The sequence below is a fragment of the Symphalangus syndactylus genome, chromosome 8, assembly GCF_028878055.3.
Source record: "Symphalangus syndactylus isolate Jambi chromosome 8, NHGRI_mSymSyn1-v2.1_pri, whole genome shotgun sequence".
In the NCBI taxonomy this organism is placed as follows: domain Eukaryota; kingdom Metazoa; phylum Chordata; class Mammalia; order Primates; family Hylobatidae; genus Symphalangus; species Symphalangus syndactylus.
In genome coordinates, this window is record NC_072430.2 from 126,506,589 (window position 1) to 126,527,086 (window position 20,498).

The following is a 20,498-nucleotide window of genomic DNA, read 5'->3' on the forward strand; positions in this document are numbered from 1 at the left end:
AATAGAAAGTAAAGGAAAAGACCACATGATTTATGACAAAGTTGACAGTGCAGTGTAGAAAGGATGGTCTTCTTAATAAATAATGCTAAATTTAATGGATGTCTACATATTTTTTAAATAAATCATAATCCCTCAGATACATTAGAAACAACAACCAACTCCAGGTAGATTGTAAACCTAAAATGTGAAAACTAAAACAATAAAATTTTCTAGAAGAAAATATTGACAACAATTTTTATGGCCTTTGGGAAAAAACAAAGATTTAATAAGCATTCAAAAGAGCTCTAAAAAAGGAGATAAGAATTGATAAATCATCCTATATTAAAAATAAAAACATCTATATATCAAAATCATTATTAAGAGGGTATTAAAGCATTATACAGAGTAGGGAAAGATATTCTGGATTCATAGCCAGAATATGTAAAGAACACCCACAAATCAATAAGCAAAATATAGACAGATAAATAGAAAAATAGTCACATACAGATATTTCACATAAAAGAATAGACAAATGACCAATAAACATATTAAAACATGTTCAATATTATTAGACATCAGAGAAACTAAATGGCTAAAAATGTTAAAACTGACAACACCAAGTGTAAGAAAGTATAGGGAGCAATTGGAAATTTCATATACTGTTGGTGATAATGTAGACCGGTAAAATCATTTAGTTAAACTCTGACAAGATCTACTAAAGCTGACATACACATAACCTGCAACCAATTATTTCACACTAGTTCAACTGATATGCATGCAAATGTGGACCTACATGCATATACAAGAATGTTTATTGCAGTACTTTCCAGAGTGCCCCAAGACTGGAAATAAAGTGCTCATCAACAGTAGAACAGGGCACAATGGCTCACGCCTGTAATTTCAACACTTTGAGAGTCTGAGGCAGGAGGATCCCTTGAGCCCAGGAGTTTGAGACCAACCTGGGAAACATAGGAAGACTCTGTCTTTACAAAATTTTTTTTTATATTTAGCCAGGTGTGGTGGCTTGCACCTATAGTCCCAGCTACTTGGGAGGCTGAGTTGGGAGAATAGCTTGAGCCTAGGAGGTCAAAGCTGCAGTGGGCCATGATAACCCCATGGCACTCCAGTGTAGGCAACAGAATGAGATCCTGTCTCAAAAAAAAAAGGAGAACAGATAAATAAGTTATGTTACAATTGTATAATGTGTATCTTTTCATATCCTCTGGTAAGCAAATGATGGAAAGAGTTAAGGGTACAAGAGATTTATTGAGAGCAATGTCTGTGAAATAAATGGGTCAGGAGAGGACAGGGTAAGCCTTCAAACTGCAAAGCAGGTCTGACATTTGTGAAAGAGAGGGGGAAGAAAGGAGGATTGGGTAGGGAGGAGCCTCAGATGATGATGTGGCTCTGACATCATCTCAGCCAGTTCAAAGGGGAGCCCCAGTGCAAATATGTCCATGGAGGAGTGCCACATCGAGCAGAAATACTCAGACCTTAGTACCCCAGTCATTGGCTGGATGCTGCCCACAGACAGTATGTCCACAACTGCTGCTTCAGTAGATCCCAAAAGTGCTGTAGCTAGGGGCTGTCAGCCCGCTCTTCCAGGTTGACCTTTGCATCTCTGTGTCTATCATGGAATGGAACACCATAAAACCAACACAAATAAACAAACTATGACAACATACAACAATGTGGAAAGATCTTACACCCATAATCATGAGCAAAGGAACAAGGCAGGAAAGAGTGCTTACTGCATGATTCCATTTATATAGAGTTCAAACACAGTCAAAAATAATTTATGGAGTTAGACATCAGAATAGTGATGAATTTTGACCAGGGCCTACTGAATGGGAAGGGTACTAGGTGGGCTGCTGTGATCTAAACATAATAGTCTGGGTGGAAGTTACACATATGTTCACTTTTTAAATAATTTATTGAGCTATATAACAAACTGTATGTCCTTATATACACATATATGTATGTATGTCTCACTTCAATCAAAAACTTTAGAAAATTAATATAGCCAGATAAAGGTATTAACAGGAATAGAAGCCATAGCAAATCTAGAGAACAAAAGCCAAGAGAATAATGGCTTCATGGATGATAATGAAATCAGAAGAGAATAAAATACATTTATTTTGATGTAGAAGATTCAAATAATCCTACCAAAATATTTCTATGATGATTAAACCTCCATTATTAATGGAAAACAGGTGACATGCAGCTGTTTTATTTATTTTCATAAACAACTCTTTGATGGGTTAATAGCTAATTATATCTTTATCCTGAAAAAGCTTGTACAGACTATTAGCTTAATACAGCACTTCTCAACTTTTTCCAGGCTGACATAAGTGAAAACTTAGGAAAAACTACCATTATCATGCTCCTTTTCATTGAATTTGCATTCTGCTTTGCATAATAATTAATGTCTGTATTGCTTAAATATCATCTTTATAAAGTGCTTCCCCACACAGGACATGCTGTTTCCTTTTTCCTTTGCCTAGTCCGTATCTATGTAAAGTCTCAAAATGATAACAGAATGGGGAGAGAACTGGGAAAATGTATAGACCACAGGACTGCAGTTACAGGAAGCATCCTGGAACTAATTGGAACACTTATTCAATCGATAAATAAATATTAGAACCTGCTATGTGCTAGGCAGTGCTTTAGCAGGTTTCATTTGCATAATTACACATAGGATAGATATAAATTCACACAAATGGAACCACAGTGTAGTAATGAAAAGAGAACAGGACTGAGATGCAGCTGAACTGAGTTCTGTCATGCCTCTGCTACTAATTAGATCTCAGTGATATTGAGCAAGTGATAAAACATTCTGGCCCACAGGTTCCCATTGTGAACTGAGGAGGAGGAACCAAATGATCTTTAAGATTCATTCTGGCAATTTTGCATTCTAGATTTGGATCCCACTGATCAGCCTTGTGACCTTGAGAAAATTACCTCCTTTTTTGTTTAACTTTTCTCATTTAATGAAATGGCTGTAGCAGACAGTTTTGGTATTTTCCCACTTCCTTTATCAGGAATCCAATCAACCCCTTCCCTGAAGAAGTCAAGAGACTGTACCCCCATCTCAGCTCTAGGCATGTTGCCTAATTAATTTAAGCCATGACATTAATAGCATTATTCCCCTCTCCAGGGTTTGCTTTAGACATGGGTACCTGATGAAATGCAGGTCAACAAGACAGGGGATGTCTGCTGGGAGGCACATAATGAATAATGGTCTTTTCTCCTCTTGGCTTTCTGATATCTGAGTATGATGACTGGAACTGCTATAGCCATCCTAGAACTCCATGAGAATCCAGCCTGAGGTAAGAGCAAAGCTAGCACAGTGTGGAAAACAGTAGGGTGTTTGGTATTAAGTACTTCTTGGTACAAAGAGTGCTGAGTATTTGGTAACATTCCTGAGCCAAAGATTGTACTGTGCCCTGAGCCTTCTCTACCTCTCAACCATAGCTATCTACTGGCTACTGAGGAAAATTAACAATTATTCACTCAACAAATACTTCATAATCTGTTTGTTCTGGACATTGAAAGAAGCTAGAAAAAAAATGCAAGAAATGGTCACTTTATTCAGAAACTCAAAATGCATATGCAATAATAAGGAGTGATTACTAGAATTAATTAACAAAGAAATACCAGTATCCCTGAAAGAGTATTTCAGGCAATATACAGTCTACCAGTTGAGAAAATGTGGAGATTTTTATGGTTTGGAAGCATTATTATACCAACTGGCAGGAAACAGACCACCAGAGGGACGATACCTCTCCAATACAGCTTCAGATGCCTTAGGCCTGAGACACTGGCCTCCTTTCTATGATCTCTGTTGAACGGACATGCAGTTACTGGCTTAAATCAAGGGTGAACCTCCAATTGGTAGGATGGTGGGAGTACATGGCCAAGAGGACTTATGTCTGGGTGGAAAAATGTTCAAAGCCAAAGAGAATGTAACAGGTCAGTTTGAGACGGAGGATTTTTTTCCTCCAGTAGTCATCATCTGGTTTATCATGGGACAAAACCAGGCAAACATTTAAAAATCAGAGGTTCTCCAATCAGCAATCAGATAAGGGAGCCACAGTAAATCTACAGAGCTGTCTAAACAGAGAGATGTGGCTTCTTTCCAACAAGTTTATCTGTTGATTTTATGTGAATCCAAAGGCTTTCAGGCTGGGACTAGGAGCTGGAGTATGAAAACGATCAAACCAATAGATTCCTTGTGATCAGAAGTGTTTCAGGGCCACAGAGATTATATAAGAAAGAGACTAGTCAATTCCTCAGAGATACACCTATCATCACTAAAGTTTTACTTTCTATTCAGGAAAAATAAATGGATATTTCTGTCTTATCTTTGCCTCTTTATAGTAATGTGGAACTTAACTGGTTTATGCCTTTTTGAAATAAATGACACTACAGTAAATACTGAAAACACGTAAGGAAATATCTGGTTTACCAGACTCTTTCATCTTGATCTCAAAGTCATAAAAGACAGAAGCTTTCATGTATTTATGGGCACCAGGTTACCTCCAAGTCACAGTCTTTTCCACAGTTAAGAAAATGATTTGCTTCGATGAATGCTCATATACAATTTGTATAATTTTGGAGATAAATAAAATTAATGTAGTCGTAGAAATATAAACTATTTGATTTCAACGAAAACAAAGCCCTTTAATCTATAGCTATTTTAATCACCAGGCATTCAACAAATAGTTTTAAATGTTATTCCCAGGAACACTGTTTCCCAGTGTGATACATGAGCCCTGGGGAGGCAAGATAATTTCAGGAGATATGCTGATAAATACTTTTTATCTTATTGGTTATATATTTATTTTACTGTTTGTGTCCATAAAGAAAAAGACACGGTCAAGCACGGTGGCTCATGCCTGTAAACCCAGAACTTTGGGAGTCCAAGGCGAGCACATCACTTGAGGCCAGGAGTTTGAGACCAGCCTGGCCAACATGGCAAAACCTTGTCTCTGCTAAAAACACAATAAATTAGCTAGGCATGGTGGTGCATGCCTGTAATCCTAGCTACTCAGGAGGCTGAGGCATGAGAATCTCTTGAGTCTGGGAGACAGAGATTGTAGTGAGTCAAGATGGCACCACTGCACTCCAGCCAGGGCAACAGAATGAGACTTTGTCTAAAAATAAATAAATAAATAGAAGAAAAAGACGTATATAAATACAAACACACACACTCTTAGCACATCAAATCCATGATATACACTTTTCACAAATGTATATACATTTTAAAAGTGAGTTGATTTAAAGAAACGTGTTATATAAATGTGGTAGGCAGAATTCTCAAACAGCCCCAAAGATATCCACCCCCTGGTACATAAATGTCCTCCCTTGAGTATGGGAGGAAACTGAATATAATGGAATAGTCACTCCTGTGATTAAATTATGTCATGTAAAACAATGTCATAGTAGATTAGGGGGACTTGCTGTCAGTTGACAGCTAGCAAGAAAGCAAAATCCTCAGTCCTACAACTGCAAAAAACCGAATTCTTTCAACAACGTAAATGAGCTTAGAAGAGAACAACTGCCTCCAGATGAGACACTGACATCTCGCGACTCCTTGATTTCAGCTTTGTGAGACTCTGAGCAAAGAATCCAGCTAAGCTGAGCTAAGTTTGTAGTAATTTGTTATACAGCAATAGAAAACTAATAGAGTAGGTAACAGAACAAGTGGTATGGAGCAATGGTAAAAATCATGAAGGTAGTAACTCAAATGACTGAGGCTTGTAAAACACTGTTCCACCCCAGGAGGCAGAACTACTAGACCCAGGCATGGAGGAAAGCCCCTGCCTTGGGTCCTGCACATTAGTGGGTATCAAATATCACAAATACACACATCTACATCCACACACACACAAAATGGGCACACACGGGCCCGTCTATTTGGAATCCAACACTGAGTACCAGCAACACACAATCTATAAGTCCTAATATCTGCTTGCATGGCCAGTGTCATTCAGGTGCCAGGGAAATGTTTCTGCCATTTGTTACCCGATGTCCTTGTCTTAGTCCATTTGGGCTGCTATAAAAAACATACTATAAAGTAGGTGGCTTATAATTAACAAAAAATTATTTTTCACAGTTCTGGAGGCTGGGAAGTCCAAGAGCAAGATGCTGGCCCCAAGATTTGGTGTCTGGTGAGTGTCTGCTTCCTCACAGATGGCTGTCTTCTCACCATAATTTCATATGGTGGAAAGGGTGAATGAACTCTCTAAAGCCTCTTTTATAAGTCACTGATCCCATCAAAGGTTCTACCCTCATGACCTAACCACCTCCCTAAAGTCCCACTCCACAATACAATCATCTTGAGGGTTATTATTTCAACATACAAATTTCTAGGGGACACATACGGATGAGAAAGTTGTAAAGCTTTGTGTGTTATGTTGCTCCTGGCATCAGAAACACACAATGCCCCGGAATGCAAGGAGGACTTGGGGTATGGAGATGGAGTTTAAGTAAGAGACAAACCAAATAACTTGTGAAATCTTCCTCTCAGCATGAATAAAATAGCTTCTTGCATAACAAAGTATAGTTTCCCAATAGGGTCACCCATCTCTTTTCTTGCTTCTCTTCAGGTTCCAATTAGTGGTTCTGGGAAATGCTAGTGAATTCACCGCGTAAATGCAAAAGTTACACACAGTGGCTGAGGAAAATTCTGCAATACTAAGCAATTTATTTTACTCTTAAATATGTATGCATACACACACACCAATTCTTGATATAGGCAACTAATTTGATGTTGAATGCTAACAGTGCAAATACCTACAATTTTGCAAGATATTAAACAAAGTTTAATTAAATATTTAAAATGTCAAATAACACAATAGGGATGTAATAAACAAAACGGCCTGGAGAAAATTCTATGGGACAAACAATTTGGTTCCTTTAACAAACAAATTGCAAAGAAAAGCAAGAGATAGAAGGACAAAGAGAAAAATCTAAAGATTAAAAGAGATTTAGATGATCCAACAAATTGCAATAAGGGACTTTGTGGTGGTTAATTGTATGTGTCAATTTGAGTAGGTCACAGGGTGCCCAGATTACACATTGTTTCTGGGTGTGTCTGTGAGGGTGATTCTGAATGAGATTAGCATTTGAATCGGTAGACTCAGTAAAATAGTCTCCTCCCCAGTGTGTGTGGGCACCATTTAATCTGTTCAGGGACTGAATAGAAAAAAAAGCAGAGGAAGGGGAAATTAGCCCTATTTTTCCTGTCTAGCTGCTGGAGCTGGGACAACTCATTCCATTTTTTTTCCTGCCTCTGGAATAGGATTTAGGCCTTCACCTCCTGGGAGGTGGAGGTTGCAGTGAGCTGAGATTGAGCCACTGCACTCCAACCTGGATGACAGAGTGAGACTCTGTCTCAAATAAATAAATAAATGAATCATAAAACATAAACAAATTAGCCAGGTGTTGTGGTGCACACCTGTAGTCCTAGCTACTGGGCAGGCTGAGGCAAGAGGATTGCTTGAGCCCAGGAGTTCAAGGCTTTAATGTGCTATGATTGCACCACTGCACTCCAGCCTGGGTGACAGAGTCAGACCTAGTCTCTAAAAAAATTATTGACATGTTTTAGGTGTATTAATGATAGTATGATTATGTTAAAAATTTACCACTTAGAGACATGTAGTGACATATTTGCAGATCGAATTATATGATAGATGGGATTTGCTTCAAAATAATGGTGGGCAGGGAGCAGACAAAATAAGATTGGCCATGAGTTGATCAATTATTGAAGTCAGAAAACAGGTATGTGGGGGTCGTTATACTATTTTGTTTACTTTTGTATATTTGAAATTGTCCATAGTATGTTTTTACAAAAGAGAATGATTTTTAAGTAAAATTTGAAAGTTCATTTTAACATAATTTTATTTAGATTTTTATGTTATTACTAACTTTTGCCCTTCTAATCTTAGTAGATTTTTAAAATAATTTAGAGAGTAAATTTTTTTAAGTTAATCATTTTAATTGGAAAAAACTGACATTTATTGAATTTACATTTTTGATAAAAATATTTTCTAGTATGCTTTGAGTACAAAGGCATTTTCTTTTTTTAATCCTTTAGATTCTTGAAAATTAGAACAAAGTGAGAAAATGATAGAATATTAAAGAGGGAGCTCAGAAAAGAATAAAAGGCTAAAAAGAAAAACAGAAAGATACATTTTCCAAATAGGTGATTTGTTTAATGTTTGAAAATGGAAAACAATGAAAGACAGTAGGATTGTGGTAAACATGACCCACATAAAATTCATGAACTATTATTATATATTTGATGTTTGGACATCAACACAATAAAAATGAGCAAAAGTTATTGTCATCAAGACCTCAGTTTGAATTGATTAAGTAAAATCCCTATATTTTCACATCTTTTCTTACATGAAGATTGATTTACCAATAAAGACAATGAGACAATGTGAGGACCTCAGTTTGACTCTCGCCCTGACCCCATGGTAGGAAGAGTTGGGAAAGAAGGCTTTCTGGAGGTATGCCATGCCAACTGTCCCTAAGTGGTATACAGTCTCTTTTAGAAAACAATTACCCAAAAAAAGTTCAAAACATTGTATTTCATATTGTAAGAGTTCAGAGAATAAAGAGAATTGTGTAGTGCTAGTAATTTTAAAAATTGGAGAAGATTCATGGAAGGAAGCAGAACTTGATCTGAGCTTTGATGGAAGAAGGAATTTCATTAGATGGAATGGAGAAGTGTTGTAGGAAAATCCAGGTTCTTGTCACACGACCAGGAAAGATTAGGCTAGCAGACACTTTCAAGGGTGAGGGGTTACGGGTGAAAAGGAAAAAGGAGAAACAACACAACAAAACCAGACGGATTCCTGTTAACAGGCCCCCATCTCACAGATTGAATCCCAAATTACCACACAGGAAGAGGAGGGGCCAGGCTCCTCCCCCTGCAAAGGGCTCAAACTTCAATGGCTCCAGCCCGTCCTCCCAGTGCGCAGGAGATTTTCTGGGGACCCTCCCTCTTATCTGCCTCTTGCATCTATCAGATGGGAGGTCATTCTGAGAGGTGACAGCGTGCTGGCAGTCCTCACAGCCCTCGCTTACTCTCGGCGCCTCCTCTGCCTGGGCTCCCACTTTGGCGGCACTTGAGGAGCCCTTCAGCCCACCGCTGCACTGTGGGAGCCCCTTTCTGGGCTGGCCAAGGCGGGAGCCGGCTCCCTCGGCTTGCAGGGAGGTGTGGAGGGAGAGGCGCAAGCAGGAACAGGGGCTGCGTGGGGTGCTTGTGGGCCAGCTGGAGTTCCAGGTGGGCGTCGGCTTGGTGGGCCCCGCACTCGGAGCAGCCAGCCGGCCCTGCCGGCCCCGGGCAATGAGGGACTTAGCACCCAGGCCAGCGGCTGCGGAGGGTGTACTGGGTCCCCCAGCAGTGCCGGCCCACCAGCGCCATGCTCGATTTCTCACCAAGCCTTAGCTGCCTTCCCAAGGGGCAGGCCTCGGGACTGCAGCCCGCCATGCCTGAGCCTTCCCCCGCCTCCGTGGGCTCCTGTGCAGCCCAAGCCTCCCTGACGAGCGCCACCCCCTGCTCCACGGCGCCCAGTCCCATCGACCACCCAAGGGCTGAGGAGTGCGAGCGCACAGCACGGGACTGGCAGGCAGCTCCACCTGCAGCCCAGGTGCAGGATCCACTGGGTGAAGCCAGCTGGGCTCCTGAGTCTGGTGGAGATGTGGAAAATGTTTATGTCTAGCTCAGGGATTGTAAATACACCAATCGGCATTCTGTATCTAGCTCGGTTTGTAAACACACCAATCAGCACCCTGTGTCTAGCTCGAGGTTTGTGAATGCACCAATTGACAATCTGTATCTAGCTGCTCTGGTGGGGCCTTGGAGAACCTTTATGTCTAGCTCAAGGATTGTAAATACACCAATCAGCACCCTGTGTCTAGCTCAGGGTTTGTGAGTGCACCAGTCGACACTCTGTATCTAGCTGCTCTGGTGGGGACTTGGAGAACCTTTGTGTCCATACTCTGTATCTAACTGATCTGATGGGGACGTGGAGAAACTTTACGTCTAGCTCAGGGATGGTAAACGCACCATTCAGCGCCCTTTCAAAACAGACCACTGGGCTCTACCAATCAGCAGGATGTGGGTGGGGCCAGATAAGAGAATAAAAGCAGGCTGCCCAAGCCAGCAGTGGCAACCCACTTGGGTCCCCTTCCACACTGTGGAAGCTTTGTTCTTTCGCTCTTTGCAATAAATCTTGCTACTGCTCACTCTTTGAGTCCACACTGCTTTTATGAGCTGTAACACTCACCGCCCACCGGGAGGAACGAACAACTCCAGACATGCCACCTTAAGAGCTGTAACACTCACTGCGAAGGTCTGCAGCTTCACTCCTGAGCCAGCGAGACCATGAACCCACCAGAAGGAAGAAACTCCGAACACATCTGAACATCAGAGGGAACAAACTCCGGACACGCCGCCTTTAAGAACTGTAACACTCACCTCCAGGGTCCGCAGCTTCATTCTTCAAGTCAGTGAGACCAAGAACCCACCAATTCCGGACACAATTCCAGGCGCAAGAATACCTAAAAGTATAAATATAGGAATGAAAATCCCAAGTAGTCTGTAAGATTCTGATTAATGGAGACAGACCTCAATCAATTTCACACCATGAGTGAAAATTTAAGCTGGATTATTAGTCTAGACCTGCTAAGTAAATATCTTGTTCAAGAACCGAAATATTATACCTACAACATGGCTTGCAGAGGAAATGAAATGGGAACCTATAAATTGAAAAGTGTATAATAAGAGTGCAAATTCAGAGAACTAAATATAGTTTTATTTTGGCGCTGTGCCATAAAGGTGACTTAGGTATACACAAGGGCTAGGGATCTGTGTGTGTATGTGTGCGGGCCTCTTGTGATCGTTAACTTTTGAGGGAAAAAAAAATGTTACATGACCCTGCAAGTAAAAATGATTAAGGTATTTCTTGTAGCTATTTCTGTGCGTCATAAAAATAGCAGGATTTTTTAGAATGGGCTGATGTTCTTTATCCCAGTCCTCCCTAAAGGGAATTAAAGAGCTGAGACCAGTATAATTTATGGGTCTGATGGGATGAAAACACAGCACCAAAAGGAGCACATACATTCCCAGTGACTCATTTGAGTCTCTATCTAAATGCAAAGCCTGGTCTTATTTTTTGAAACCAGCTTTCTGGTAGACTGTTTAAGAGTTAAGGGATTACAAGAATAAGTCATTGATCTCTCATCTCTAAGGCTAACACAGAATTCCATATTACTAAAACCAGACATTGCCTTTAAACCCACAGATTTTAGCCAGAGGGGTGGAGAGAGAGTGTTTTTGTTTGCTCTGTGATGATTTGAGAGCTGCATGATATTTTTGGTAAGAAAGGAATGAGAAAACATTAAATAGTATAACAGCACCTCCCCCATGCTGCTTCTGAAAAGAGCAAATTAGAAATTACCTGGGACAGACTATGCAAATGAAATGACCCAAAGCTCTTTGAAGGGTGGGCTATCTTTTAAAATCAAGAAGTATAATTTATTGCATACTTAGAAAAACAACAACATTGTTTTCAGTCAGAACAATTCCAGGTGAAAAATGAGGTACTTATAAATGAGATATTTCCTTTGCTTTATCAATGAAATCAAGCTAAATAAATATTTTACAGCCCCTTTGACAAAAGTTTGTAATTAAAGGAATTATAGATAGAGTTAACCTACTGCTAATGAAGATGAGGTACCTAGATAACATAAAGCAACTGAGGTTGTAAACAAATATACTAACTTTACACATCTTAGCGAGTATTTTCTCTCCCACAGGGGTTACTTCGGGAAGCTATAAGATTAAATAAGGCTGTAGCAATTTCTTAGAAGAGTTTCCAGCTCTTCGATTCAAGCCTTCAGGGACAGCAGGCTATTGTTTTGACTATCTTCAAAAATAAGAAAGCTTCAATGCATGAAAATAGTTTTATTTTTGAAAAATAATCAAAAGTCCATTGAAAGCAAGTCCAGAGACCAGGGTAGGCAATTAAGCTTAGTAATACTATTTTTACTTAAAAATAAGTTGTACTAATAGGGTGACTTTTAAGTCCCTTTGAAACAGGATCTAAAGACAATTTTCAAAGAATTACAGAAATAATTTGTTGAAATAAGTGTATAAAACCCTAATCATTTTGAAGGGAAAAAATCAATCTTAGCATACTATAGACATATTTCCTACTTAAACATTCTAGTATTCATATAACCATTCTGAGGGCAATATGTATCAAAATATACAATATGCATATTTTTTACCTAGCAATTCTACTTCAAAGACATTGTCTTAAGACACTTGAAGAAATAAAGACACATATGAAAGGCTGTTCATTACTGAACTGGTGAAAAATATTAAACATATTAATTGCCATGAATTAGGGATTAGTTAAATAAAATGCACTGTAACTACAGTAGAAGACATGCTGTTGTTTAAAAGGATGGTAAAGTACAGAGGCCATGCAGATTTTATGTCATGTTTCAACTGAAATTAAGCACTGTGTTGAGAAGAATTCTGAGGCTGAGTTTAGTCTCAAAGAAATAATACTGTTAGCAATGAGTAATGGATGCAACAATAGCAGGATAAAGGAAATGGCAGCATGATGACCAGGTTCTTGCCATCCCTAATGTTGCAATCAGTGAGGGTCAAGACAGGGAGTTCCGTAGGAGAAGTTTAACAGGGAGAGCTAGTTACACACATGTTGGAAAAGCTGAAAGAGAAAACAGGGAAAGTGGGACAACCCACAGATTTACCACTGCAGGAAGCCACACCACCCCACAGTGCCTAAGACAGCTGGAGAGAGGCTGTCCAAGCAGTCACCCAGAGAGCTATGTGGCAAGGCCATATGGCCTGAATCAGAATCACAGAAGAGATGGAGCCCCTGCCAGAGACCAGAGCTGTCTTCCTGGAGTGAAATCTGTGCAGCTGCACCGAGCTTCCCACTTGGAAGGGCCCCAAGCACAAAAGTGTGCTGGTTTAATACTTTGCTGTCACCATCTTGAAATTTTTAATAATTTTTGAACGACACCCTCCTTTTCATTTTACACAGGATCCCAGAAATTATGTAGCTTGTCCTGCCAGAGACTTCCACCAAAACAGAGACAAAGAGAAATACCCAGGCTGTTCCACCTTTCCACCCTTCATTCTCCCTCTGCTTCCCACTGGACTGAAAGGAAGCTCTTGTGAAAAAGACACGTAGTTTACAGGGACTGGCCGTAAGAACAAAGGCAGAGCAGGGGGATCTGAGTGCTAAAAAATCAGCCTACCCACCCAAGGTAAGCAGGTATGTGTTAGCATGGGCAGATACTTAAATATCTTAAAGATTTTTAAAGTTATAGGTCATGGAACAGTGCGTGATTCCAAATGTGTATATATTTACATTTATTTTAACAGTCAGAGGTATATACACCAAGGTGTTTAAAAGATATGAGGAGGAACTTAAACCAAGGTGTTTAAAATAGTGGTAAGCAAGTAAGCCATTTTCTTTACTTTTTGTTTAATTCTATGACATTTCATAGACATAGATGAACTAAATAGACCTATATATGTATTTACACATACTATATATGTTATGATATAATAGCATGATTTTTAATTTTTAAAATATACAAACAAGACCTGATTATCTTTTTATTATCAAGGGAGGCTAGAACAGAAATGTAGCCACAAACTCAATATTTTCAAATATGGATGGGAGATAGCACAGGATGAGAACTCAGGAAACGGACCTTGGTTTGGTGACTGGCAGGCCTTTCTGAAATACAGTCAGTAAATTGGTGAAGTCCCAAGCTTCATTCCAAGTTGTGATGGGGAAATGTAAGCAGCCAGTGAAGGAAACTCCTTTCAAATACGGCAGACAAAGGAAGCAATGGAATGATGTTTTCACAGGATATTACGGCTGGCAACCAGGTCTGACCTCCTCATCTCTCAGACCCAGCATCCCTTCGGGGTGTGCCTAGGGCATTGGGCCATTTCTCTTGTAACTTGTTCCTGTTATTTTAGTTTCTTCTGAGAGCCCTGCTAGTAATGGTGGTGGAAGGCAGGCACCTGGTATGTGCCTGTGATCTATGGCACAGTCTAAGCCAGACTTCCACCCCCACTTCCCGTCCCTTAGTGTCTACATCAGGCTACAGTTCAGTTTGTTATTTGAATTCAAGGCACTTGCAAATATCTGGTGCATTCTCAGTAGGAAAATAGGATAGAACTTCCATTTTGAAAAGTGTTGAATTAGTACCATAAAAAGTAGGTGATTTATATGGAATTGGTCATTTTTAAAAAGAAAGGCTACAGATGCTTTCCTACTGAATAAATGACAATTTTAAAAGTTAATTTAGTCTTAAATATACTTATTTAAGAAATTATTTATCAAGATGCTAAGTTTGAAGCCAGCCACTCTCAGCTTTTTAAAGTGTTTGAAGTTCTGTGAGTTATCTAAGCTGTGTTTTCATAACGTTTCAAAAACCCATATGGGAGACAATCACACTTTTCTCTTTCCGTCATTTCTTCAAAAAATGCCCTGAGAAATATTGCCATATAGAAAACAAATGATAGTCGATGCTAAATATTGTTAAAGCAATCTTAAAATGAGTGTCTTTACATTGAGTTTCCTTCTCTCTTAGCAAAGAAGCTAAGAACCCAGGAAAGAAAACTCTTCATAGTTTTCTGTGTAATAAATCTGTCAGATGGAAACTTCTGAAATTCAGCAAGGAAATTCTTGGAATTGGGATCAGACAGTATACTCCTACGTTGGTTAATTTTACATTGTTGATTCCAAAAATACAATCCTAATCTGTATTTACTCATTCTTCTCATAGGGAGTCAGTAACCCTGTTGTCCTGCTTTCTGTTAACGCACATGTAAGTCTCACCAGTACAAGCAGCTTTTCCCTTGATCACAGGTGCATCACATATAAACCTGCCTTCCTCTGTTTACCCACTTTTATCTCCTACCCATAATCTGCTCAGCTGCTGAGGCAGGAGACTATGTAGCAAAGGGCCATGAATGTGACACTTTCCTTGAAACATATCAGTTAAATTTTACATTATTGCCCTGATTGAGAGGGGAAAAGGAAGATTCTTGAAAAGGTGTCAGATTATCTTCTTTTGTCAGAGGTTAAATGGATAATTAATTTGCATGTCTGCTTTTCTACAGCCATTTTACACCTGTCTGATTGAATAAATTAGAAACCATGAAAAGTGATCAGTGGCCTTATTTGGGTTTTACCGAATAAAGATCTTTGCAAATGTTTATCTTTTAAAACGATTGCAAAATTATAAACAGCTGGTTCTTGTTTCCATCACAATCAGCCTTAACTTCAGTTTAATCCATGAAGCATTGAGTACTTCCTCAAGGTGCCAGCAGCTAAACCTAGACTCTCGAGTTGCTCACCGGACAGTAATGAAAGGCAGAGGAAAGGTCTAGAGAAGACAAGCAAAAGAAGCTAGAAGGAGAAGAAAGAAGCTATTATTAATAGGGTATCCAGAGAAGGCTTTGTACAAGGAGTGTCTATTGAGTCTTGAACCAGTCCTTAAATAATGGGTCTGATGTCAACAGAAAGAAATGGCAAGGAGAAGAAACACTGATCATGGAATGAATAAAGGGAAGTTATAGGAAACAGAAGGAAAAAGACCAGGGCCAGGGTGTAGAAGACTTTAAATGATATAAAATGTGTTTTGAACTTGATTCTTTAGGCAGAAAGGCACCGAACATTCTTAAACATGGAGACATAGTGAGTTGATAGCCAAGTCTAAGAAAGAAAATTCCAAGAGGAATGTGGAAGACAGGTGCAGGGAGAGATGCCCCTAGTCAGAAAACCAGTGAGGGGTACTCCAAGGGCATAGGCAAGAGAAGGGGACACCTGGCCTAAGACAGAAGGAAGAGAAATGGGAAGGCAGTAAGAAGGAGTTAGGCTCCTGAGAGCATGGTAATCAATTGCAGGTAGCACAAGAGAAAGGGAGGAAGGGAAGATAACACTAAGATTTTGATGGTGGTTTTGTTACTATGTCATTAACCGAATTAGAAAAGACGAGAAGAGAGAGTTGAAGAGGAGATAATGTGCAAAGTTTAAAAACAAGAGGTCAGAGTATTAATTGATATACAGGTGGAAATTATCAACAGAGTTATGAAAAGGTAATTGGAGCTCTGGAGAAAGGATTGGATAGGGATGTAGATTTTGGGGTTACTAGCATAAGGATATTCGTTGAAATAAAGAAATAAAATAAATCTCCAAGATGTCCTAATGCTTAATCATATGGAATGCCTACTAGGGACTGGGAGAAGGAGGAAGCACATGAGAAGGATCCAGCAGAAAGGAAGAAAAAACAGAAAAATGCAGTTACTCAAAAGTTAAAGGAATTTTTTTTCCCAGTGTGTAAGGGGGTGATAAAGCAATCCATATAAAAAATGTGTTTCAGAAGCCTAGCAGTGAAAGAACAGATAGACAGTCAGTAGCTGGAAGAAATATCAGATTTGAGTATTTTGGCAATAAGTATTGTGGAAAAGGAGAATTCCATGAAGTAGATAGCACTGAAGATGCAGAGAGATAAGGACTGCGGACAGCAGTGAGGGGATAAGATGGGCTCTGAAATGTTCCTGCAAAAGGCAGAGTCAAATCCTACTCTGGGGGTTATCAAACCCTACGGTGGTGGTCATCAAACCCTATGATGGTGGTCATCAAACCCAGTGGTCCCGCTTGAGCTTAAAGGGCTGCCCTGAGCCCATCTCAGGCCTTTGCAAGGGAGTCTATGGAGCTCAGAAAACAGAGAACTTTAGCCAGCCTAAATTCTTGCAACAAAGAAGGAAAGAAGAGCAGGCACCTTGCAAAACTCAAAAGATAATGCTGGGGACTGAACGAGAAGATTTGAGGTCCTAAGACAATACAAAAATGAAAATGAATGAAAGCAAAGCTGTACATGAAGGATCTTGCTTGGAAGAAGAGGAAAATAAAGGGAGCCTCTGGGGAAGAAGCCATCAGCTAGAGTATGTGGGAGTGGAGCCAGTCAGTTACAAAGGTTTATACTAGCCCACAGGGAGAGTGTGATAGGAAGTCAGATGAATAACAGGGTTTCTGAGCAGTATTCAGGGCACAGCTGAGAGTAAAGAGCATCGATTTGTAGTGCATCCATTTATATATAAAAATTATACCACGGACATGAGTTTTGACTATCTAGCCAAGAGCTAATGCACACATACAATATTTTGTCTCCAGTAATGGTACTTAAGTTTTTTTAGTAAACTCCGACAGTCAAACAGAATCTTAACTCGACCTCCCTCCTGATGCTGGTGCATTTAGTGAACCCTGCCTCATTGCCTTTGATTCACTCAGCATTTCTTGTTCATTTTTTAAAAACCAGAAGAAATTGATTTGTTTTCCTTGGCAGTTCTGACATCATCCTACTTATAAAGTTGTACTCCGAAGAAAAGGAAGGCAAAAAGGGTTTCCATCTTAAATATGCTTATATTTTTGGAAAGAAAATCTTTTAGAGCTATATTCTTGGACAGCTTGGGTGGAAAGTGAGTAGTGCTATTATTGCAAGTGATCCACATTGAACAAGTGGGACCATGTTGGCTCTAAGCATTGGAGAGCACCTTCATATGTCCTGGTCCGTGACAGCTGTCAAACACCTACCTAGCTCTGAGCCCTCTACCCTCCTGTTGGATTTGAAGAGTAGCAAACACAAAGTGGCAGATAAGCAGATGGTGATTTGAAAAGCATTTTTCCCTGAGGGAAAAAGTTATGAACAATGGATTTTGCTCTCACCTAAATTAATTTACTAGAAATCTTGCGATCTACTGTACCTAAGACAAATGTGTTGAGGTGGAAACAGTTATTTGAGAGACGGGGAGTGTATTCATGAACATTTTCCATTGCCATATCTCTCTCTGTAGAATTATTAAAAAGCATTTGCCAGTTAACCTCTACTGTGGACCCCAAATGACAAGCATTCCTTTGGACTGACGGTCCATTAGAGAAGGACCATTGGTTCCCAGGACCAATATACTTATTTATCTCCAGGCCACTGATACTAAACACTGAGGCTCCAGCTGAAAATGTTGTGGAAGTCAATGGTAAGGCTAATAATGCCTTTGATTCCAGTTCCCAAAAAGCATCTAATATTCAGTTCTGCATATTCAGTCTTCATAATGCCAGCAACCACAATTTGTATTGCTCTGACCAATTGTACAGCTCTGACCTCATTGTACTTTTTTCATTCAACAGATCCTCCTGGCATTTAGTGGGAGGAGATATTATTAGGTGTGAGACCACCATAATAATGTGAGGCCATGAAACCACAAAAGCATTAATCAGAAAGCCTAACAGTGGCAGTCAAGGAGACAACCCAGACCTCATACCTAACTGGGGCCAGAATTCAAAGCAGACAAAGCAATGCCCCTTCTCCTCCTTTTGTTTATTCCATTCCAAGGCACTCATTTTCCTACTTCTGCCCTATGGGACCCAATTTCTGAGCGATGGTTCTTATTATTATGCTTTTTATTTTTATCATTATTGTGACAAGAAGCAGTTCCCAATGGGATGTAGTATTTACTGCCTTAAAGGTGATGTCTTGTTGAATTCTCACATACCCTGTGAACATGTGAATGTACGTAGTAGTCTACTGATGCATTTCAAATGTATTACAAATGCATACACATCCATTCACATAAATCTAGGACCATTTCATCACTAACTTCCTGCCCTTCACCCTAGTGGATTGGTGTATAGAACATAAAAATGCTTTTGGCTTTCAAACAAGAAATATTGAGAAATGCCTTAGAAAGTGACAAACAAAAGACATGTAACAGTCTTCTAAGCCCATTCTGTCCTTTTGGACACATTTTAACTTCCCTCTCACCTTATTCATCATGATGCCAACCAATACTGTAAATAGAGCAGCCAATCCCAGACTCTTGCTGCTGTCTACACAGTAAGAGGAAAAAGAGTGCCATCTACTTTGACTGACCAATGAGTAATTCAGGTGTCATTTTGAATGAGAACTTTTCAATTATATAAATAAAAGAACCAGAGCATTGAAGTGATAAGAGTTATTAGGATCTATAGAGCTGTATTCATCCCATCATAGTCCAGTACTGACTCCTCTTTCAGCTGCACTCTGAAAGTTAAATTCTGAACTAATGCTGAGTAACCACAATAGGCAACGGCTAAAGAGGGTGCAAGCCCCAAACTGAGATTTTATCATTTCTGGCATTAATGTATCTCAGATATTTAAAGAAATTCTTGCTTAATTGACAAATGGTTGTGACTTTTGCTTTGCCAACTCCATAAATGAGAAATCAACTTTACTGGAAAGGGAAGGAGTAGATCAATTGCTAGGTGCAGAACTTAATTCCATTGCAGTTAGGTAGGAGACAAAGGAAAAAAAAAAAGGATTCCTATTTTACTGAGCGATTCCTTGTAAAGGGGTCTTGAAAGGTACAGGTGGGTACTCATCCAGTATCCTAACACTAGTAGGTAAGCAAGAAGTAGAATTTTTTCTCACTCAAGAACTCATATTTTTATCTGGTATTTTATATTGCCTACCTCGTATGCACTCACGCTTTCTTCTGTCAAAGATTATTGGTTTAAAAAAAAAACCTGAGCTTTCAGAAGACAACTAAAATGTGTCCACCAATGGTGTCTGAAAATACATAATATGGAATTATGTAAACAGCACTAGGCCTGAAGCCAGGAGATCTGAATCTGTGTCTTACCCAAATGGTATATGGCAGAGCTGCATAGTAATTTCATAATGTGTAATTTCCGACACCACCGGGGGCCACAAGCTCTGCCATATACCATTTGTATAAGGCACAGATTCTTGGCCTCTTAGAACAGGTTTCTACATCTGCAACCAAACGTCATAGAGCCTAGCTAGACTTTTGTTGTAAGAAAGCCATGAAATAAGCACTAGTGAACAATATAGTTCTACTCTATTAGGGGCTGTTTATTATCACAATATTAGGGGCTCTTTATTATCACAATAATCCCTCCATTATTAATACTATCTTTTCCTAGTAGTTCTTTCTCAAATGAACATTTTTAGTATAAAGATTAAGTGTCCATCCCAACGTCCCAAAATAATGTTGGGGCCACTCAATCAATGGTGGTTGCAATACTCTCCTACAAGATTATGGTGGCATATGGCACAATGCACAGCAAACCAAAGTAAAAAACAGAAGCCAGGGATTGATTCTTCATCTGACTCTCTCCCTCATAATGCAGCTTCAATTTTCTCATCTAACAGAAAAAATAATACTCTGTTCCTTGAGGGTCAAATAAGACTTTCAAAAATGCAACTGTTTTATAAACTTGGCACACTACATAGATGCAAATTATTACTATCCATCCTTTTATGATACTGGAATCTATGCTTTCTGGTACAAAATGCATGAACAATGTGTTTATGATCATTCTCATTAGCATCTGAATGAAAGAAGCAACATATTTTCCATTAATGAGCCCATTTATTTATTC